Here is a 24,479-nt window from a genome sequence, read left to right as displayed (position 1 = left end):
ATTTCCGCATTAAAATAAAAACTTGTTCAGTACTTTTGTAGTTATATACAATATGTTGTAATGCAGTAATGGTGTTAAATAGTTAAATACAACCATGCTGTAGAATTATGCAATATGTGTAGTCATCTTAATTCCATGTTAAATTGGAAGTATGGATCATATAATCTCATTCCCAAATAAATCCAAACCAAATACGATATACACTGAGTGGAGGTCTTGGATAGAAACATGGTTTACTCTATCCCTGGGAAATTTGTACTCTTGTGGCATTAGTGTCCATTTATGAAGGCATTGAACATAAACATTATTTGCTCGAACAATCACACCATAACTAGAAACTATCTACAAAATAAGACCACCCAATTCCTTCAACTTGAAATCATCTCTTGAGGGCTTGCCCAAGGTAACCCAATTTAGAATTAGATAAATTTGGCATTGCTAAAGACAAATATGCTTCAGAAACATTCCTTTGCTCATCCATCCATAGCTTCAGGAGGGAAACATCATCCTTGTTAGAACTAAACACTTTCCTCTATACCTCCGACCATAGTGCCATTACGAAATCTTCCTCATCATCCACATATGAGCTTCTCTTTTGATCAATTGATTCTCCATTGTAATTTTTTTCATACCCTTGATTCATTTTGTCCTTACTCACATTATGCACAAATTTCAAAAACTCTTTATTTATTTTATAGATGTTCATGGTCTTGTTCTTGCCTTTTCATGATCCTTTACTCACCATTTTAAATTTAGGGGTAATAAATCCTAATTGTTGACATGGTAGATGGGGACCTCTTGATGTTTGAACTTGGGTTGATGGTCTTATAAGAAGAAAAGATCCATTGTTGCATTACAAGATCTCAATTGTTAATGTTGTAGAGGGTGATCCTACAATGTTCAAATCATTATTGATGACTCTACAAGCATAAAGCCCCCGTGTTACACCATAGGGTCTCCATTTTTGCATGTTTTATTTTTAATATAAAATCAAAATAATTTCTAATGATTTTGACAAAAAAGAGTGGGAGATTGGAAATCGACACATTTGTATGGATCTGTAGTACCTCTCCTCGTTTGAACTTATTAGACTCATATTTTTTTATTATTTACTTTCAGTGGATACATTGCCATGACGTGTTATTCAGATTTATATGACATTATTTCATGCTTTATCTGGATATGAGATGCATAATTTATTTACAGTATTTGGGTACTTGTGATTTATGGGATTTTATGGATTATTGCTATGTCTTGACACTTTACTTTATCTATGCAATGTGAAATTATATATTGTGTGCCTACGAGTGTATTGGATGCAAGGGGACAATTTTCCTTCACTCACTCTGGTGAGATAGGGAACGTCATTATTCTCCTTTATCGGTGTGCATGCCGTGTTTTCTATATTGTATATATTCATGTGTGGTTCGGTGATGTAGGATATTGTAGGTATAAGTACCAGGTAGGTACGAGGTATCGTCTCCACTTGGCTTCACAGGTCTGAGCATGTCTTATATTGTTTGATGGAAGTGGAGGAAGTAGTAGTTGACCCTATTTTTAACTAGTTACACTCTTCTGAGTGTCGTCACTTGGTCTTCTTGTCAGTTTGTTTGGCATTCGTGTATTGTTGATGGACTTTTTTTGAGTCTTTCCTTGGGGTTTGTTCAGTTTGTGTGTTTTAGTGGATTTAATTAATTAATTAAATTTATGGAGTTATCTCATAGTTGGTATTTTTGAATTATGTATTTTATGCATTGGGATTATAAATTTAATTAATTAAAAGAAGTTATTAAATTAAGTTGCAAGCTGCATGATATTAGAAATATATATTTATTTAAATTTTAGTGAAAAATGAATTAGATTAATTTCATTCATTGTTTCCTAGAATTTTAAATAAATAAAAGAATAAAAAAATAAATAAATGATTAACAGAATAAATTAGAGTTAAAGTATTGCTTTAATTCCTCTTTTAGGAAATTAATTAATTTGCATGAGAAAAGAAAAGAAAAAAAAATGAATTTTACTTATTGCATGTAATTTATTCATTTGTGAGGAATTAGAAAAGAAAAATAAAATTTCTTTTTAATTACTAAAATTAAATATTAGGGTTTTTGGGAAAATGTACGTAACCTAGAAATTTAGTTTAAAAGGGGAATATATCTTTTATTTTTGGGAGACACAGGAAAGAGGCAGGGATTTTGGTGAAGAAAAATTATTGGAAGCTTAGATTTTGGTGAAGAAAAATTATTTGAAAGATTGTTGAAGGATTGATTCTCTCCTACAAATTTCTTCTAGGAAAGCTATGCCAGGTTGGGTGGCTTCTTTTGATTGTTTGTTTTAAAGAAAATATTTCTATTTCTTCCCTCTTTCTAAATGATGTGTGTTAAAATGTTTGTCAAATCGAAAATCCTGTCTGATTATTTCTTGTTCTTGGCTAAAGTCCATTCTTGAAATTAGTTCTACTTTTTGGAAAGAAGTTATTTCCTGGGTGTTTATAGATTAAAATTTTGAAAAGATTGGGAAAAGTTAATATGGAAAATTTTGCCAAGATTTTTATTGTGCATAAAAATTGCAAGATTTGGGAGGAATGGGATTTACCAAAGAAAATATTCCCTCTTGTTTGATTTTTGGCTATGGCAGTCCTTTTTAATATTTGTGTATCTCTGTGAAATTATTTAGTTATTAAAGAAATAAATTTAATTATTAATTAAATTTATTGTGTTATTAAAGTTTAAGGGAAATCATTTTGTTATATTATTTTTTAAAAAAATATGTATTAATTAATTTCCCTAGAAATAAATTTGATTGGAAATAAATTTTGGTTGAAAATAAAATTTACTGGTTTTAGGTTATTGTACTTTAAAAAAAATTATTTCACCCTTTAGTTGCCTAGTTCTCTTGTTTTCCTTTAGGGTTTCTGGTGGGGCATTACATTTGGTATCAGAGCCCAAGTTTCAACACTGGGTACTCTGGGTTTGTAGTGAGCCTATTCAGTTTGACCTTGTTTCTTAGGTCTTAATGTTTATATTTCTCTTGTCTTATCCTTACTGTAGAACTAAATTGTTTTCTCTTTTGTGGTGCTAGGTCATGGCTAGGAAAGCTAGGGGAGGTGGCCGTATGGGTGGTAGCAAAGGAGGCAGAGGTGGACGATGGGGCCATGGTTCTGACAATCACAATCCTTCACCACCACCCACTCATGCGAGTGTTGAGCTGAAATAATCAGTTCATCAGGATTCTCTGCATGCAGGAGAGCAGGTTCCCAAAAGGGAAGAGCTGAGACAGATATTTTAGGAGGTTCTGGCTAGGTTAGGCCATAGGCCCGAGTTTGAGTAGTCGATTCATACTCAGGTTGAGGAGCCACATCAGCAGGTTCTTGAGGAGAGAGAGAGGGAGAGATCACCCAGGAGGAGGGAGATTTCTGCAGACCGAGATCCACCTTCTTTGGGTCACATAAAGGACCTGATGAGGTCCAACCCTCCTTACTTTGATGGTATGGGTATCGATCTCGACACAGAGACCTGGCTCATCGGTTTGGACTAGTGTTTTGCTATGCTTCCATATAGTAGCAACACCAAGGTGAGATGTGCTATTATGCATCTCAATAGTTTTGCTTCGATCTCGTAGAGATTAGAGGAGGAGAAGATTGGTGTGTGCATTAACACCATAACATGGGAGCTATTTTTGGAGAGATTCAAGGTACGAGTTCTCTCACCCCAGTGGAGGTAGACTCAAACAGATGAGTTCTATGGCTTGAGTCAGTATGGTATGACAGTAGACCAGTATGAGCATAGGTTCTATGAGATCAAATAGTATGCTGAGAGTGGTAATGATGAGGCTATGTTTGTTCAACACTTCTTGAGAGGTTTGAATAACTGCATCAGTGGAGGACTGAGGGTGTTTGAACCATCTTTAGTTGAGATAGTCGTGGTGAAAGCCAGATTGGGTGAGTTGAACCTTAGTCATGTACTTGGTGGTTAGTCAGGTGTGCAGATAGGGAGTTCACCTTCTAGTAGGAATAGAGCTCGGGGAAATCTGTCCCAGTAAGATGCACCATTTAGGACTCCTCAGGCACCCACTAAGGGTGGATAGTAGTAGCAGCAACAACCATCAAAACTGAAATAGTTCCAGGGCCAACAAGGTGGAAAATCTCAGTATAGGAAGAAAAAGAACTGGCATAGGGGAAAACAAGGCCCTATAAGGCAGTCCTCACAAAGTGCATCTCACACCCCTAGCCAGGAAAGTTTCCAGCAGTCTAGTGGGCTGATAGGTAATAGAGGAGCTTACTTCTCTTGTGAATAGTTTGGTCATAGAGCCGCGCAGTGCCCTCAACATTTCCACAATACAAGTAGTTAGAGGCCCGCAAAATCAGAGCCTACAGTAGGAGATGTAGGGAGATCCTTTAGAGTGTTTGCAACGGTGGATGACCACCAAGATGATCATCAGGGTACAGTTATTGAGGTAGTAGGTATGTTGCATGGAATTCCTATCTCTGTATTTTTTAATTCTAGTGCTTTGGATTCTTTCATTTCTTCATTCATAGTAGAGCGGTGTGGAATCGCATCTATGAAGCAGGCAGATAGGTGGCAAGTAGAGTTGGCTATAGGTGTCTATGTCTCTGTAGATGCCTTTATTCCCAGTTAGAAGTTGGACCTAGGAACCATAGTTACTTCAGTTGACCTTCGAGTCATTCCTTCGGGTTCTTATGGAGTTATGTTGGGGATGGATTGGCTATCATCTCATAGTGCTCACATAGACTATCATAAGAAGACAGTGGTGTGTTTAGATGACCTTGGCAGAGAAGTGGAGATTGCTGGAGTTCAGAGACCGATATCCCTACGTATGATTTATGCTATGTAACTTAAGTAGTGCATGCGTAGAGGGTGTCATCTTTTTGCAGTTACTTTTGAGGATTTGGATGATTTAGAGAGTCAAGAAATCACTCTTCTTAGTCACCCTATTCTTAGAGAGTATGCTAATGTGTTTCCATTGGACATTCTTGGTATGCCTCTGAAGCAAGACATAGAATTTTGCATTGATTTGGTTCCTGGTGCAGAACCTATTTCACGAGCTCCATATCGGATGACTACTCAGGAGTTGAGTGAGTTGAAGTTGCACATAGAAGAATTATTGGCCAAGGGATTTATTTGTCCTAGTGTTTCCCCTTGGGGTGCGCCTATTACCTTCGTTAAGAAGAAAGATGGTTCTCTTCGATTATGCATTGATTACCGATAGTTGAATAAGGTAACCATCTAGAATAGATATCCATTGCCTCGTATAGATGACCTTTTTGATTAAGTTAAGGGAGCCAAGGTGTTCTCTAAAATTGACCTTAAATCTGGATACCATCAGTTGCACATTTAGGATGCAGACATTCATAAGACAACGTTTCGTACTCGTTATGGTCACTATGAGTTCACAGTGGTGCCATTTGGGTTGACAAATGCTCCTTCAGTTTTCATGAGCCTCATGAATGGGGTTTTTCTCACCTACCTTGATCATTTCATCATTGTATTCTTGGATGACATATTAATTTATTTTAGAACTATGAAAGAGCATGAGGGTCACTTACGTTAGGTATTGTAGTGCTTGAGGGAGAATCAGCTTTATGCGAATTTGGTGAAGTGTGACATCTTCCAGTCTGAGGTGAACTATCTTGGTCATGTGGTTTCGGGAGAAGGTATATCCATGGATCCTTCAAAGATCCAAGCCATTGTTGATTGGCTAGCATCAAGCAATATTTCAGAAGTTCGGAGCTTTATGGGTTTGGTCAGATATTACCATCACTTTGTTGAAGGCTTTTCCTAGATAGGACACCCGATTACTTCTCTTTAGAGAAAAGGGAAGAAGTTTATTTGATTAGAACAGTGTGAGGCAACTTTTCGGACCTTGAAGGAACTCCTTGTCAGTGCTCCAATTTTGGCAGTTCCTAATCCATCTAGAGATTTTATGGTATGCAGAGATGCCTCTTTGGAAGGTATAGGTGCAGTGCTTATGCAGGATGGATGTGTGGTTTCTTATGAGTCTCGTAAACTCAAGAAACATGAGTTGAACTATCGAGTTCATGATTTAGAGTTGGCAGTTGTTGTTCATGCTTTGGTTAAATGGCAGCATTTCTTGTTAGGGCATCGGTTTGATCTGCATAGTGATCACCACGGTTTGCAGTATATGTTCACACAACTAAACTTAAATGCTCAACAATAGAGATGGATGGAATTCTTCTACGAGTATGATTTTGAGGTTCATTATATTCAAGGGAAAGAGAATGTAGTAGCAGATGCTTTGAGTCATAGATGGCATGAAGTTTCAGCATTGTCCCTCGGAGTAGAATTGAGAGAGAGGATTCTAGGAGTTCTTCCTTAGGATACTTGGTATCAGGATGTTAGAGCCATGATAGAGTCCAGAAGGCCTTTAGAGGGTATATTTTCTGGATATAACCTTCAGGGAGATGGACTTCTTCATCACCATGGACAAATTTATGTACCTCCTTTGGAGAGTCTTCATGTTTTTATCATGACTGAGGCCCATCGTGCACCTTATTCGACACATCTAGGTGTCAAGAAGATGCATGCAGATCTTAGACAGATTTATCACTAGAATGGTATGAAACATGACATTGCAGATTTTGTGTCGAAGTGTTTAGAGTGTCAGTGGGTGAAGGCAGAGCATCAGCACCTAGTAGGGCTTTGACAGCCTAATTTAGTACCGAATTGGAAATGGGATATCATTTCCATGGATTTCATTGTTGGGTTGCCTATCTCTTTGCGTCATCATGATTCCATCATGGTCATAGTTGATAGATTGACAAAGGTTGTTCACATTGTTCCTATTAGAGCTTCCTATATGGCAATAGTGGTGGCACGAGTCTTCTTGGAAGATGTAGTGAGATTGCATGGGATTCCGAGGCGGATCATCTCTGATAGAGATCTTGTCTTTACCTCAGCATTGTGGACCTCAGTTCAGCATGCTTTGGGGACTTAGTTGAACTTTAGTTCATCTTATCACCAAGAGACAAATGATCAAACCAAGTGAGTGAATTAGGTTTTGGAGGACATTCTTTGCATGTATGTTATGGACCAACAATTGCACTGGGAGGACTATATCTATCTAGTGGATTTTTCTTATAACAATGGATATCATAGCTCCATAGGTATGTCCCCCTTTTAGGCATTGTATGTTCATCCTTGCCACACTCCTTTGAGTTGGGATCGGCTAGAGAATAGGGTGCTTATAGGACCGGATATTCTTTGGGAGATGGAGCAATAGGTAGAGTGGATTCATGAGCATTTGATAGCTACACAAGATAGGCAGAAGAAGTATGCAGATGCTCATACGGTAGATCGTTAGTTTTCTATTGGGACTGTGTGTTTTTGAGAGTGCGTCCGCGGAAGAGTTTGATCCATTATGGAAAGGGGCCTAAGGTTGTGCCTCAGTTTGTTGGGCCTTTTGAGATCCTTGAGAGGATAGGATTTGTTGCCTACCATCTTGCCTTGCCACCAAGTCTATCCTGCATCCACGATTTCTTTCATGTTTTAGTTCTTCGACCTTATCATCTTGATGTGACACATGTTCTTGATTGGAACTCTTTGTAGGTCGAGGTAAAGCAACTTTCCATGGAGCTCGTGTGCATTCTTCAGCGTCACGATTTGATCCTTAGGGGTTGCACCATCGACCAGGTAAGGGTCCCGTGGGACCCAAACGATGAGACCTTGGTGACTTGGGAGGATGCAGTGAAGATGAGAGAGTTGTATTCTTATTTGTTTTAGGCTTCCAGTTGTAAGCCTAGTTTTGGGGGGGAGAATGTAGTACCTCTCTTCGTTTGAACTTTTGAGACTCATATTTTATTATTTTTTACTTTTAGTGGATACATTACCATGATGTGTTATTTAGATTTATATGACATTATTTCATGCTTTATTTGGATATGAGATGCATAATTTATTTTCAATATTTCAGTACTTGTGATTTATGGCATTTTATGGATTATTGCTATGTATTGACACTTTACTTTATCTATGCAATGTGAAATTATATGTTGCGTGTCTGTGAGTGTATTGGATACAAGGGGACAATTTTCCTTCACTCACTCCAGTGAGATAGGGAACGTTACGATTCTCCTTCATCAGTATGCATGCCATATTTTCTCTATTGTATATATGCATGTGTGGTTTGGTGATGTAGGATATTGTAGGTACAAGTAACGGCTAGGTACGGGGTATCATCTCCACCTGGCTTCACAAGTCTGAGCGTGCCTTATATTGTCTGATGGAAATGGAGGAGGTAGTAGCTGACCCTATTTTTAACCAGTTACACTCTTATGAGTGTCGTCAGTTGGTCATCCTGTCAGTTTGTTCGGCTTTCGTGTATTATTGTTTGACTTTTTCTGAGTCTTTCCTTGGGGTTTGTTCAGTTTGTGTTTTTTAGTGGATTTAATTAATTAATTAGATTTATAAACTTATCTCATAGTTGGTATTTTTGAATTATGTATTTTATGCATTAAGATTATAAATCTAATTAATTAAAAGAAGTTATTAAATTAAGTTGCACGCTGCATGATATTAGAAATATATTTTATTTAAATTTTAGTGAAAAATAAATTAGATTAATTTCATTTATTGTTTCCCTGAATTTTAAATAAATAAATGAATAACAAAATAAATTAGAGTTGAAGTATTGCTTTAATTCCTTTTTTAGGAAATTAATTAATTTGCATGAGAAAAGAAAAAACAAATTGATTTTTTCTTATTGCATGTAATTTATTCCTTTTTGAGGAAGTAGAAAATAAAAATAAAATTTCTTTTTAATTACTAAAATTAAATATTAGGGTTTTTGGGAAAATATATGTAACCTAGAAATTTAGTTTAAAAGGGGAATATATCTTTTATTTTTGGGAGACACAGAAAATAGGCAGGGATTTTGGTGAAGAAAAATTATTCGAAAGCTTGTTGAAGGATTGATTCTCTACTACAAATTTCTTTCAGGAAAGCTATACTAGGTTGGGTGGCTTCTTTTGATTTTTGATTTTACTTTTTGGAAAGAAGTTATTTCCTGGGTGTTTATAGATTAAAATTTTGAAAAGATTGGGAAAAGTTAATATGGAAAATTTTTCCAAGATTTTATTGTGCATGAAAATTGTAAGATTTGGGAGGAATGGGATCTACCAAAGAAAATATTCCCTCTTGTTTGATTTTTGGCTATGGCAGTCCTTTTTAATATTTGTGTATCTTTGTGAAATTATTTAGTTATTATAAAAATAAATTTAATTATTAATTATATTTATTGTGTAATTAAAAGTTAAAGGAAATTGTTTTATTATATTATTTTTTAAAAATATTAATTAATTTCCCTGGAAATAAATTTGATTGGAAATAAATTTTGGTTGAAAATAAAATTTACTAGTTTTAGGTTATTGTACTTTTTTAAAAAAATATTTCACCCTTTAGTTGTCTAGTTGTGTTGTTTTCCTTTAGGGTTTTTGGCGGGGCATTACAAGATCTCTAAAATTAATAACCCGCATTGCTAAGAATTGGTATTTCTACTGGTACTAAAATATGTATAGTGTTATTATCCATTTTTAGTTGGATATATCCTTTCAAGACCAAATATGGATACAAAACTAGGTCTCTTATGAGAAATATAATGCTACTTCAATCAAGATAAAATGACAAGATGGATTGATGGTGGATGGTTTGTCATTGATGTGAGAATAATATATACCAAAACACAATAGGGATTCAGAAGGATGTATCCTAGAGATGATGATTAGATTGTGATCAAGGCTTTCAACAAGGTTGACATCAAAACCAAGGATGTTACTAGGTAAGTTCACACTAGATTGGATATCTATATTGGATGGATATTTTGCTTGATGTTGGATTCAAGAAGTTTCAGACTGACTGGATGCCATTGGATTGAAAGGTTTATATCGTAAAGCTAGATACCAATGATAAGAGATTACAAGGTGAAGTATGAGGCAGTGGCAGAGTTGAGAGATGGAGGATGGGAGGATAAGGAATTTCCAATAGTGGATTGAGAGAAAGTGATAGTATTATTAAAAGCTAAAGGTATGAGATAGGGGATGGTGGGGTTATTGGATGGGTGGTGCGTGTGATAGCATCTCCATAAAATATATCACAAAGTAATAAGGTGCCCAACTTTAGATATTGCATGTGCAGTGAGGGACTAGAATCCTCAAGATAGGATGGAAGATAGGATAACATGAAAGAGAAGAGGTAGATGGATGATAGGATAATGGAATGGATAAATGAATGGAGGATAGGAGGATGGGTGGATAAAAATATGGATGATAAGAGCATGAATTGATAAAAAGTGTTTAATAAGGGTAGAGATACCAAGAGATGTTCAAAGAATATATTAATAAATTCCCCTATATTTATCAAGATGCAAAGGTGGGTGAAGGAATTGAAATAGATATATGATTGGTGCATACCAATATGCTGGATAAGTAGCTATGAGAAACTTTCCCCAAAGCGTATAGAGATAATTTATGAGAGATATAAAAATGATTCCCTTTCTTCAAGTTGTTATCATGGTATTTTCCCAAGACACATACTTGCCAAGTTGTCATCATAGGAAAAAAAAATCTTCTGCCTTTTTTTTTAACAATTTTAAAGTAACTTTTTGAATTTTATAGGAAATTTAGGGGTGGGAAGGACTCAAGAATTTTGGACAATTTGGTGTGGAATATTGGATGATAAGGAGATGATAAATGACTCAATCATCTACTTCCATACCAAGGTAATAGGAGAAAATTTGGAGTAATCATTTGATGTTGTTACAAGATTATTAGGATGAGTGAAATATGAAAATATGTGTATTATATGGTTTTATGGGAGATATATGAGGGATAATGGATAAAATGTTTGAAAATGTTTATATGGAATTCATATTTTGGAAATCATATCCTAACCTAGAAATATAAACTAAGATCTCAAATTTCGATGGCACATCATTGAAATTACAAATAACTTCATCTACAATTCTAGTAGGAAAGTTCTAAACTTTTGGTTTATGCTTCATTTGTTTCAATGAAATTGATATTATGAAGTGGGTTGATGAACTTGATAAAATGGGAACTTCCAGCAATATGAGTGAAATACGGAATTAAAAGCCAACATAGTAAGTATGATCTATAAATGAGACATATAAAGAAACTTGTAGATGAAATTTGGAGACAAAAATGCTAGACATGGTTGGAGGGTTCCCTAGTCCTAAGGGTGACCAAAATTATAGCTTAAAGGTTTACAAATATGTTTAGGTGGTTCTATAGGCCTGTATTCCAAAATTTTAGCCAAAAATCATAATTGAAATCCTAAATTGATAATGTGCTCAGATCTGTAATGCTTATTTGACCATAATTTCAGAGCTCACAAAATCTTACAATTTTTTAGCCCTTATGAATGATAAAAGATTTCTTTACATAAGGTCCACAAGGTATTTTTGAGTTTAGACCAACATAAAATAGTCATGAAAAAAAGTTGAGATTATAATTGAAGTTGTGAAGGCCAATGCTAGCAATGGTTGCAATTTCAATGAATTTGGGTAGGACAAGTGTGTTAGGTAACCTAGCCCCACTGAAATAGGACCACAAAAAGGGATTAAAGAGTATTGGGATTTGAAATATTAAATAAAGTCCTATTTTGAGTATTTGATAATAATTATTGTAGGAGAAAAGTTTAGGCATTTGATAACATTCATAAATCCTACATCAATGAATATATGAAAACAACGCATAAATAAGGAAATAATGTAAGAAAATGAATACCATCCTTCACATGCTTGAAATGATCCCCTTCATTTTCATTCTTTCTTCTCTAATCAACTAGAAATGTAGCTCTCAATTCAATTGCAAGTGTATTGAAAATAAGGTTAGGTGAGAAGATTCAATGTATGGTTCTGGAAGACAAATTAGCAGCATATAGTTACCAAAATCGGATCCCAATACATTAAAAAATGAGCTCCATTTATAGAAAAATTCTTTATCAAACTTACATGATAAAATCAAGAAATGTGATAAATGCATGATTATGACAAATTGAATAGAAATTTTAGATTTATAATTATGACAAATTCTAAGAAATTATAGCCTTTTGATTTGAGGAATTAGAGGAGAAACATTAGTGGAGAAATTGGTTGGAGAAATTATAGGAAAAGGGTAGCATGAAATTAGGGATGAAAAATTATGACAAAATTAGGAGAAAATTTAGGTTGATAAATGTGGGAATAATTAATAACTTTTCATTTATTAATTAGCCCACAAAAGAGAAATCAACCAATTGAATAAAATATTTAATTTTGACACAAGACCTAGGATAAATGAAATTAATTCATTTATCCTAAAGAGATATGTTATAAAGGGATTTATAATTAAAGAATTATTTAGTCCTAGGAGAAAGACATAAGTCAAGATGATGTCATGAAACAATTAACGTGATCAATATAAGGATTTAATGATTTATTTATATAATGATTGACAAATTAACTAACATTGATTTAAATCAATACTCAAGATCAATCATAATGATTGAAATGAAAAGGACAATTGATTGATAATGATTGATGAGAAGAAATTGATAATTTATTTAAATTGATTAAAGTTGATGCTAATTGATATTGATTAGGGTTAAAATTATAATTATATGACATTGATAACTAACCATGATCATGAAATGAAAATTGAGATTGACATCGATAAGACCCAAATTGAAAAGACTGAATAGGATTGAATGGGAAGAGAAAGTAGATGAATTGCATGATGTTGACAAATTATAAAAACCAAATGTGCAACATAGAGGAAGTGTTAGTCGGAACGAAAACCTAAAAGAAGGTAACATGGACATGTTAACATACAATGACATAGGCATTGACCATGTTTTAGTACCTATATTTTTCCCCTCTCTTAGACAATGAAATTCTCAGTTGTGTTTCAAAGAATAGTAAAGAAAAATCACGTTAAACACTGCCCTAGGAATGATGGGTCACAAGGGTACCCCATTAATAAATTGCATGAAAAAATTAGAAAATAGGCCAATTTGTCAAAATAATGCTAGGACTAGACCAAGATGACTATAAGGAGTGACAAAATAAATGTTAGTAGAAAGATAAAATTAGATAAATAATAATTTGCAGTGAAGAAACTATGATTTCGCAACTACACTATACTGTAGGGAGCCTTTTTTTGAAATGGCAAAACGGATGCATCATACCATAACAAAGAAAGATAGGGTGATAATGTAGTCCCTTTTGCATAAAATAGACACACTCTAGACAAGGAATATTTCAATGAATCCTGAGAAATTTTGTATATTAAGGGTCTTGAGGTATGTGTGATAGTCACAGAGTGAATGCACCAACCTAGCCACCTGGGACATACCTACCCCAGAACTGCATGAAAACATCCTACAAATAAAAAAATAAAAAACAGGAAAAACCATGAACCATTCGACCACTCTAAATCATTTAGTGACATCATTGAGCAACATAGGAACATGATCGAGGATAAATCAATGAAAAGACAAGACTCACAAATCTAAACAAGTCAAACAACCATTATGATCTTGTTGTCAAAGTTGATAGTTTGTCATTAAGAGGATGATTATAATGTTTAGTTTTAGGAATGAAGTATACTACACCCTAGATAAGAAAAATGACAAAGGACAAAGGACTAATGATTTTGACATTGTTTAACAGGACAAGTTGATTAGTTTGATTAGCGACTTGATGGGAGAGTTTGTCTATTATCATGTGATTTGTTAAGTGTAGTGTTTTTTATGTTCTATGGTTGTTGCTGACTCAAATGTCTATCTGTACAAAAGGGACAACTTATTGATGAAATTAAAATGAAAGGTTTTGGAATTTTTTGAGTGTTTTCAACCTTTTAGAGTTTTTAGGTTATTTGAACTTTTTTGTGCTTTTTTAGGATATTTTACGAATATTTTTGGATTTTTTTTAGGACATTATTTAATTTTTATGGATATTTTTTAGGACATTATTTAATTTTTAGGTATTTTTTCAGGGCATTATTTAATTATTAAGATGTTTTTAGAAATTTATTAAATTCTTGAAGATTTTTTTGGGATATTTATGCATTAATTTGCCACCAGTGTCTAGCATAGAATGGAATTTGACTAATGGATAAATAAGCTTGCTGAAATGTTGGTGGATTCAGGGAAGAAAGAAGCCATTTATTATGGAGATAGAGTGGATTCAATTTTTGAGGTCTATCATGTGATGGGATAAGGGAATGGATATGACAATGTAAAACAATGTCATAGCATGAGGGACATGTCAAGAGTTTTTGCATTTTATGTCCTTATGTTGAATCAAGATCAAGGGAAAGAAAAGAGTGCATGGATGGTGATAGGATATGGGTAGGAAAAGAAAGATGGAAAATGAATAAAGAACATGAATAAGATAAGGGATATAGACAAGATGAAGCCCATAAGGTGTATGATCCTCATAGAAAATCTCTATCCTTGTCAAGATCAAAGGTTAAATAAAGGATATGGATAATGGATAGTGGATAATGGAGGATGAGATAGGATAGCATGGATGAAACTTTCCCCCAAGTGTGGAATGAGAGAACGTTTAAGATTATTCATGATTCCTATTTGTTAGGTTTTCACCATGGTACTTTCCCAAGGCATCTACTTTCTAGGTTTTCACCAGTGGACGAATTACTTTTCTTTACTTTTTTTCCTTTCTTTTTTTCTTTTTCACTTGTGGACCAATTATTTTTCTTTATTTTTCTTGTGCATATTAATAAATTAATTTTTCTTTGATTATTAACTCGGCATATCGGTAGTGACCTCTGTGTGGTGTAGGAACCCCCCACCAATTGTGCTTGGAGATACGAACTTCTCTCTTTTTTTTAGCCTAGTTCTCTATTTTTCATTAGAGAAAAATTTGAGCTTTCGATATTATTTTTCTACATTACAATATACCATTGGAAATATATTTTAGATGTTGTCATCATGGTAGAAACTATTTCGCTTAAGTTTACAGTTAGATATATTTTTTTAGAGCTCAAAGTTGTAGTACAATTTGTGGGAGAGTTCCACCTCACTTCATTTTTTTGAGAGTTTCTATTGTTTTTTGGTTTTATCTAACATGGATCTGTTGGCATTGAGTTGTCATTGATGTCAACTGATATTGCAGGCAAAGGTATTGGTATGATGAAAGACAAGCATTATTAGTAACTTTATTGGCATGAGATAAGATGTATGTGTGGGTGAGCATGTTAAGTGATAACCAGTATAGCTTATACCGGTCTAAAGCTTGGTTGTCTATTTATGATGAAGAGTGAAAATGTTAAAGTCATCATAAACCATCGAAAGTGATGATGTGTTACCATACATTGCCGGTTATCAAAAGAAGAAGACCCCCACTAGTAAAGGCATGTATCGGTATGAGTTTTTTGAATGCTAAAACATGAATCAACTGTGTGACAATGAACCGAGGATTTGACCATGGTGATGCCATGTGGAGTCGAGGTGGAAAGTATGTTGTGGTCGGTGAAGTCTCCATCAGCACGATGGGTGAAACTGTTAGTTGGCATTAATGAAGCAACTACAAATCACGGGATGATAACTAATTGAGGCGGCTTGAGAAAGAAAGGATGATGAAGGAAAATCAAGGAGAGGTGGTGCCTCAACCAATGCAAAGGAAATCCCATCCCAAAATGATCTCGAAGAGGAAAACAGCCAAGTGCTTGTATGTGTCAAGGAATTTCAAAGTGGAAAAATCTGTATGTCATTGCTATTTTGGCAAGCGTGTGTTGGGTAATGGAAAATATGTGTAGATGCATCCCTGGGAGGACAAGTGATCAACACAAGATAGACTAGACAAGATCTAATGCAGATTGTGTTGGGTGATGCAAACCCTAAGCATTCAAATTTTGAATAATGTTTTGGTGGGAAACAAATGGTTAAAAAGAAGAACTGAAGACAGAGCAAGTTGTTGCTGCAACATAAGAGAGGGGTGATATAGCTATCGAAGAGTTAGTGAGGAACATAGAAAGTGTTGGTGAGAAAAGTGTTGATGAACAGGTGAAGCAAAGCATAACGATAAGAAATGTGTTGAACATAAAGGTTATAAACCAGCAGAAGCAGTGTTTGACAAGAAGTGTGATCGAGGGTGAGTTAAGAAAAGGAAGACTGTGTGACCAAGGATTGTAAAAGGTGATCAGCAAAGTAAAGTTGCAGATCAAGAAAAGAGAAACCAGACTAATAAGACTGAAACCAGTAGAGCAGGTTATTGTAACATTGCAAACCTTCATTTGCAATAGAGATTTCATATGTGTATCTAAGCTTTATACTATGATTCACTAAGTTGTATCTTAGTGTAGGGGTTGTAGCTCCTTTAGGTAGTATCCTATAAATTATGTAGGGGTTGGTGCTCCTTTGATTTGGTGCTCCTTGGTTTGGTGCCCTAAATTTTGTATCAGAATTTCATTGTGAGGCTAGATTGGAGCAGAAGATCTCCAATAGCTATTCTCACTGAGGTTTTTCCCACATTGGGTTTTCCTCATATATATCTAGTGTTGGGTATTGCACCTTTGTTCATGTGACATTTGAGCAGTTTAGCAAATCCTTTCACACACTTGGGTTGCTCTTTTAATGCTACTGGTTAACACTCAGGTTGTTTCATTTACTGGTATCTTCCCTTTTGAAAGTAAAAGATTAAAATCACTGATTCACCCCCCCTCTCAATGATCCATTGTGTCCAACAATTGTTATCAGAGCATAGGTACCCTATTTTATCAAAATATTTCTCTAGCTTGTGTAGATCCTATCAAGTGTTGACAATGGCAAGAAATGAATCATCCTCCTCAAAATCTCCCATGTTCGATGGTATCAACTATGCCTTTTCGAGTAGAAGAATGGAAACTTATTTGTCCTCTCTAGGTTGTGATGTATGGATGTTGATTGTAAGTGGATATATAGCTCCTAATAATACTCCTACTGATCCAAATGCAAAGAAGGAATATGAGAACAATGCTAAAGCCAAGAATGCCATTCTTAGTGGGTTATTATGATAATGAGTTTGTTAAGGTCGTGCACTGCTCTAGTGCAAAGGAGATCTGGACTAGGTTGCAGAAGATATTTGAAGGCAATGCCAAAGTCAAGGAAGCCAAGTTGCAGACCTTGAGAGAACAACTAGAGGGTTTCAAAATGAGAGATGAAGAAAAGATTATTGACTATCTCCAAAGGGTTGATGAAACAACAAACACCATTAGAGGGCTTGGAGAAGAAATAAAAGGTGAGGTAATAGTGAAGAAAGTACTTACATAACTCACATCTAAGTATGATACAAAGGTTTCAGCAATAGAAGAAGCAAAAGATCTAAAAGTCTTTACAATGGATGAGTTGTATGGCTCTCTAACTGCTTATGAAATGAGGATTGTTGATAACGATGTTGTGAAGAAAGAAGATGTATTCAAGACATCAAGAAAAGGAATAGAAGAATCTTCTCATGATACAATTGGTGAAGACTCTGATGACATCATGGCAAACTTTGTCAGGAGACTCAAGACAGGTTCAGGTAAATATAAAAGGAAGCTTCCTTTAAAATGTTTCAACTATGGAAAGATTGGACATTTCGCTGCTAATATCCATATGCTGACAAGAATGAAGATGATCGACCAAAAGGTAGAAAATCATTTAGTAAGGATAAGAAGAAAAATGTCTATCGACATGGTAGAAAAGGCTACCGGAAGCATATCAATGTTTACACTCATGAAGATAATATCAAAGATGAGGAAAGTGTCTCAGATGACTGCTGCAGTGATGATGAAGTAAGATAAAACCTTTTTATGGCTCAAGAGGTACCGGTACCTAAAGAAGTAGAAGAGGAAGAGCAAGAAGGTGAAGTAGATCTTGAAGAAGAACTCATTAGTGCCTTAGACGAGCTAAAGAAAACAAGAAGAGACCTAAAGAAGGTAAAAAGGGTTGCAGTTGAAGAACAAGAATTGTTGGAACAATCTCTTGAAGAGTCTCAGAAAACTATTGTAGATCTAAAACTTCAGTTGGAAGAGGCCAAGAGGATATGTGAAGTCACCAGAACTAGTTTGAGTGAAAAGGAAAAGGAAAATTAGAATCTAGAAGTAGAAATAGTGAAACTCTGGAAGGACTTGGAGAAAAGTTAGGAAGAAATAAAAGTGAGAAGCAAGTATGAAGGCAACACTAAAGCTTTGGACAAGATGTTGAGAAAACAAAAGCAATCCAATGATACCAGTGGCCTAGGCTTTCTAAAAGGTCAAATCTCAAATGAAAAAGACACAATGGATAATGAATTCAATTCACATCTACTAAGGTGAAGAGAAGAAGTCATTCAGAGTGGGCAAGGATACCAGAAAAAAGACATATGCAGATACTGCTAGAAACCGATACACAAACCGGTATGCTAAATCAATGAACCAAAGACCATACTCAATGCACCAGCATGAAGACCCAAGGAGAAATGCAGACATTGATCATGGAGGTTTCACAAAGGTTAGAAGCATGAAAAGAAGCATCCCAGTGAGGTAACCATTTGTAGGTTCAAGACAACCTAACCGGTACGTACCAAAATTTCATGGTTATTGTCATAGGTGCAAGAAGTTTAGTCATAGATTGGTAGATTATAGGAAAAAGAATGCCAATCCTAGTTTTGAAAGTAGAAACTCATTTTCTGCATTATAAGGTACAAACATCTTGTGCTATAATGGCAATAAGTCTGGACACAAGAGTCATGATTGTAGGAATAACATGCAAATATCCTACAAGAATATATTGAGTACATCTTTTGGTACTAATGTGAAATACTATAACTGTTAAAATTTTGGTCACATAGCTAAGTAGTGTAAGTTGAAAACTAACAAGCAAAAGAGAGTCCTACCAGATGAAAAGTTGAAATCAAAACTAGAACACAAAGTGACAGAAGAGGAAAAGAAAGAAGAGAAACCAGTTTAGGCAAAGAAGGAGGAAAATAGGGTGGAGTCTATCCTAATTGTGCAAACCACTCTATATGCTAAAAGGAGGAATTTATGGGTGGTTGTAGTGGTTTCTCAAATCACATAACCGGAGATGAGAAAAATTTCATCAAGCTTGATGATTAGAATGGTGGTTGAGTTAGGTTCGGTGACAACTCTTCCATCAAGATCAAAGGTCGGGGTACACTGAATATTGATGGGAAGCTCAAGGTTCATTATGTGTACGATGTGGAAGGTTTGAAATATAACTTGTTGAGTGTAAGTCAGATGTGTGACAAAGGGTACAAGTTCTCATTTGAGTCCACCGGGTGTGAGATAAGAAAATAGAGTACTGGTCAGGTGGCAGCAAAAGGAAAGAGAATAGAGGGTAATGTCTACAATCTAAAAGAATGTTATGAGTCCCAGTTCATGATGGGATAGGTTGATAAGAGTTTTCTATGGCACCAGAGACTAGGCCATGTGAATATTGACAATCTGGTGAAGATAAGCAAAAACCTGCATGTGAGAAACATGCCTCAGATTATAAAACAAGCAAGTACATTCTATATGAATGTGTCAGAGGTAATCAAGCAAAGGTCAGTTTTAAAACAAAAGAATATAACACCTCAAGACCTTTGGAGTTGATACATACTGACTTATGTGGACCAACACAGACAAGAGCTTTGGTAGGAGAAAGGTATTTCATGTTGTTCATAGATGATTACTCAAGAATGACCTGGGTAACCTTCCTTCATGACAAGTCACAAGAATTTGATGGATTCAAAATTTTCAGGAAGATGGTGGAAAATGAAGTTAAAGTGCTCAAGATCTGACCGAGGTGGAGAATTTTCTTCAAATGAATTTGTTGACTACTGTGAGAAACATCGAATTTGAAGATAGTTTTTAGCTACAAGGAAACCTCAACAAAATGGGGTGGTGGAAAAAAAATAAGGATAGTGAAGGAGATGGCCAGGACAATGTTGAATGAGGCTAGCATACCAGATATAGACTAGAAGGAAGCAGTTCATACTGTTGTCTACACTTTAAACCAAGTTCAATTAAGGGTGAACAATAGAATGACTCCTTATGAGTTATGGAATGAGAGGAAACCATCACTCAAACACTTTAGAGTGTTTGGAAGTGTTGGTAAACAGATTTGTCACTGTGGTCATTTATTTGAAACTAACCCCATTTGCTTGATGAGCAGTGATAAACGTTCCAACAGTTGGAGAGATCATTCTGTGAAACACAATCTTCCTCTACGTTTGAGAGGGGCAGCTCCCTTATATGATAGGGGTGTTTAGGATTTTCATGCACTTTTAACCTTAAAGTACAAAAAGGATAAAACATAGAACTTAAATAAGAAATAAAGATAGAAACCCCAACAATAGACATACAACCATCAATTGAGATTTCTCAAAATTGAAACAAATTACAAAGGGGAGTTTATAACGTAATATGCTTAGCCATGAGATGACGATAAAGAAGAATGACAAATCTCAACATACGCAGAGATAAGATACTTCAACACATTCAAACTGAGATGCCAAAGGTTGCTTGTGCATCATCACATCAATTTTACAAATCACATATGTATAAAAAGACTACCAATTTGACATAGGAGAAATCGGCAATGATAACACATGAATACATTTAGAACACACAAACTAAGACGTATCCTTCATTATCCTTTTGGAAATATGCAAGTCCAAAATTCTTTCTATACATAGTGCAGATCAAAATATCATTACAAGATTCTCCTAGAATTCCTATAGTGTTTTCCCCTGTGTAAAAAGTATCCCCCCTATAATGCGAAAAGCCTTCTATTTATAGGCTTATAGGATAACTACTTTATAACCAACTTCAATCTTGGGTTAATAACTAACTCTTTTCTGTGTAAATCTCAATGAGTTAGTAAGCTACACTTTTACATGCAAAAGAAGTCAACTTTCTAACCTTGGGCTACAATAAGCGACATAAGTCACTTTTTTACAAAATAAATATCAAACTTGTAATTTTTATGAAAAACCAAGTTATAAGCTATGTTGAGGCACTTCTCCATCTTTATCTACCTCATCTGAAGTTGTCATCATCTCACCATCTAACCTTTCGAGATCACAACATGTCTATACATTAGTGCATTGCTTGTCGAAATAAAGCAGTCATTTGCCCTCCAAAAACACACATTCCAACTGCATTAGCTAGATATCCTTCATGGTCAGCACCTACAATTCCTTGGAGTCATAGAGCCTAGCATTTTTGGACATAACATCTTTTCGATTCATTTTGTCAAAGAATTTCTTATGATTTCACTGATCAATTACATAAATGTTATAGTTTATGTGATTAAAACATCTACAAATCACATTCACCGCTTAGAACACAAACAAAGCTTATAATGTCGAGCTACACTAATTCAATAATTTTGAGAGCTTCCTTGCAAAATCCATTTTTGTGCACACATTGTACTCATTGCGGTCCATGAGGTAACGTCTCTTCAAGGTTTTTTGTCAACTAATTCGAGTGCATTGCATATGCTTTATCTCTGTCATATTACAACTTCACATTTCTTTGGAAGGATTTTGCCAAACAATTAACTTGCCTTGTTCATACTTCACAATTTGCATGTACATTCAATCGGGACAGTCACTACTAAAACATATAACCAAAATCCTTCATTTTGTGTGCTTTGATGGATGTCCACTCACTATATCTAAAGCAATGGCTTTTGCCACAATTTGAAAGTATCTACAACCTTTGCAACAAAATTTCTTGTACATGAAATCCTTTTCAACCAATCTATTCTCTGAATATCATCCAATTATTTTAAACCATGAGTCAATGTTTCTTCACAACATTCTAATAAACAGTTCACATGGCATGCCACACGAGCAGCATCAGCCCATATTCATATATGGTCTTATGGTCTAAATGAAATTTTAATAATAAGTTTAAGGTGTGTTTGAGACAGCCACCACTGACATGAAGGCCAGTTATAGACACCTATCGATCATATATATATATATACATATTTCACAATTCATTTGACTAAAGTATGCATAGCTTTTTATCTGCTAAATAGAACATAGACGAAGCTCACAATATTATATTGTATTCCGAGGGTACTCCATTAATTCAATGATTTTGAGAGATTCCATGTAAAATCTATCTCTGCACACATTCTACAATCATTTACTTCCATTCCTTGAGATAACGTGCCTTTGTGGCATTCAGACAAACAATTGATGCACTTTCTACACTTCATAGTTATGGGATATTATTTTGAATAGTTCTTGTGCATTGTCTATTCTTCCACATTAGGTATGTATGTGATTATTGAATTCAATGAGTTGATTTCCATCATGGCTCATGTGCCATGTTAGTGATTCTATGTTTCTTTTATTGCTGCTTTCTGTCAAAAACTTAATGTGCATTATCTGCCCTCTCACATTGCACTTTTGCATGCCTGCAGTCATTACCTCCCATGGGATGCAATCTGTTTGAGAGGGGCTATCAATCACTTAATTTGTCAATTCCTTCATATTCATCTTAATTCCTTCATATGGCTATGTCTATGGCTCCTGGTGATGCCTCCAATAGGTAGCACCCTTTTTATGGGCCAAGCACCCTCAAGCATCTTCACTGGATTTCTTTTTAGTTAGTGAATTTCTAATCATTTAGGTACCAATAGGAATAAAGGGTGTAGCATCGATGATGGATCAAAGTTACCTCAATTTTCTTTAGGAGAAATATGGCATAGCCCATGACAAAGAACCATTACACTGTCTGTCGATATCTACTGTTGGACTCGGAACTGCTCCTGTCTATTAAACTGCTCGTGGAGTACGCTGACAAAGATAACAGAACTGACTTCACACTTATTAATTGGATTAGCTTGAAAGTTCCTAAAGAACTTTCATCAAATTCATTTTGTGTATGCCCTGTGAGAATTTTGTCCATGAGTTGGCATCTGTGTGAGATATCATTTCGTTGTAGATTTCTGTCAAACAACTCACACCTTTTCTTGGCTTCCACAGTTTGCATGTATGTTTCTAGAATAGCTGCAACTTCAACATACGATGAACTCCCTCTCTTCTTCAATGCATTGCTGAGTGTTCATAACCTGCTACTTGAAGCTCTTTTTATTTTTAAAACTCTTATGAAAAAGGTTAAGAATGCTCATTTTTTGAGCATTTCTAACCTTCTTGACAAAACGAGACTCGCAAGGTTAATAAATGAGGTTAGAAATGCTCAAAAAGTGAGCATTCCTAACCCTTTTGTGAAAGGTTAGAAATATGGGTTAATAATGCTCAAAAACTGAGCATTTCTAACCATTTTGGCAAAAGGTTAAGAAATGAGTTTAAGAATGCTCAAAAAGTGAGCATTTCTAACCTTCTGCTTCAACAAACTATCCTTTAGATGTTGGAAACCATTGATCATAGAGAGAAATCAAGGAAGAATGCAACCAAAATTTTTAGACATTTTTTTTATCGCAAATGACCAGACATATTAAAATAATTTAAAATATTAAATTATTATTTAAGAAATAATTTAAATATTTTAAATTTATTGCTTTGGCTGAAGAAAAATTGCATAACTTTCAAACGGTAGGGAGTTAGGTCCTGAAATTTGAAACACACGTCAATGGTAGGGAAATGGGTCCACATAATTATTTACACCTCACGAAAAATCCTAGGATGAGATATTTTAATCATTTCTAGGTAACAAATACCAAAAATTGAAGGTTTAAAATATGACGAAGTATGAACTAGGTTGAAGTGAAAATTGCCCACATGACACAAAATGATGCTTAGATCCTGACTATCGACTGATTTCCCTCAATTTTTAGTAATTCTCAAAATTCTTCCATTTTTCATATTTTGACTAGTAATGACCTTGGACAATGCGCTCATTACTTACGCATAAATGCTCATTGGATCTTTACTCGACACTGGGATTGATTTGAAATTCAAATTTTAGTTATGCCAAATGTGGGGGCAACAAGAAGTAAGTTCTTCATCAAGAAAGATGTTGATGGATTGGGAAGTTTTGATTCCCACAATGATGAAAGAATTTTCTTGGGATACTCAGCCAACAGTAAAGCTTACAAGTGCTACAACAAGAGGTTGAGAAGGGTGTTTGAGAGTGTAAATGTGAGAATAGATGAAAACCCACACAAAGGACACTCTACACCTACACCCTACATTGATGAGTCAAATGTGGAATGTGAAGACCAATCTGAAAATAGACTAGTAGAAGATGTACCCAACAAGACTCCTAACAGATACATGCAGAAGAATCATCTGGAAGAACAAATCATAGGAAATAGGAATGAAGGTGTGTAGACAAGAAGGAGGATAGCACAGGAAGGTGAGCAGGTAAATTTCTATCTCATGACTGAAGTAGAGCCTAAAACTTTTGATGGTGCTAGCAAAAATGAAAAATGGGTAAATGCCATGGTTGAAGAATTGAGACAAATTGAGAAAAATCAAACTTGGGAACTTATTCCTAG

The 24,479-nt window shown here is 35.1% G+C and overlaps 1 pseudogene; it reads left to right on the top strand.

Annotated features, from left to right (window-relative positions):
- The window catches only part of LOC131855850 (uncharacterized), a 337,138-nt pseudogene that overhangs the window by 223,548 nt on the left and 89,111 nt on the right, over window positions 1–24,479 (top strand).

This window comes from Cryptomeria japonica, chromosome 10 (assembly GCF_030272615.1).
Source record: "Cryptomeria japonica chromosome 10, Sugi_1.0, whole genome shotgun sequence".
Lineage (NCBI taxonomy): Eukaryota > Viridiplantae > Streptophyta > Pinopsida > Cupressales > Cupressaceae > Cryptomeria > Cryptomeria japonica.
Note: the sequence above shows the minus strand (reverse complement) of the source record. Positions and strands in the feature narration are given on the sequence as shown.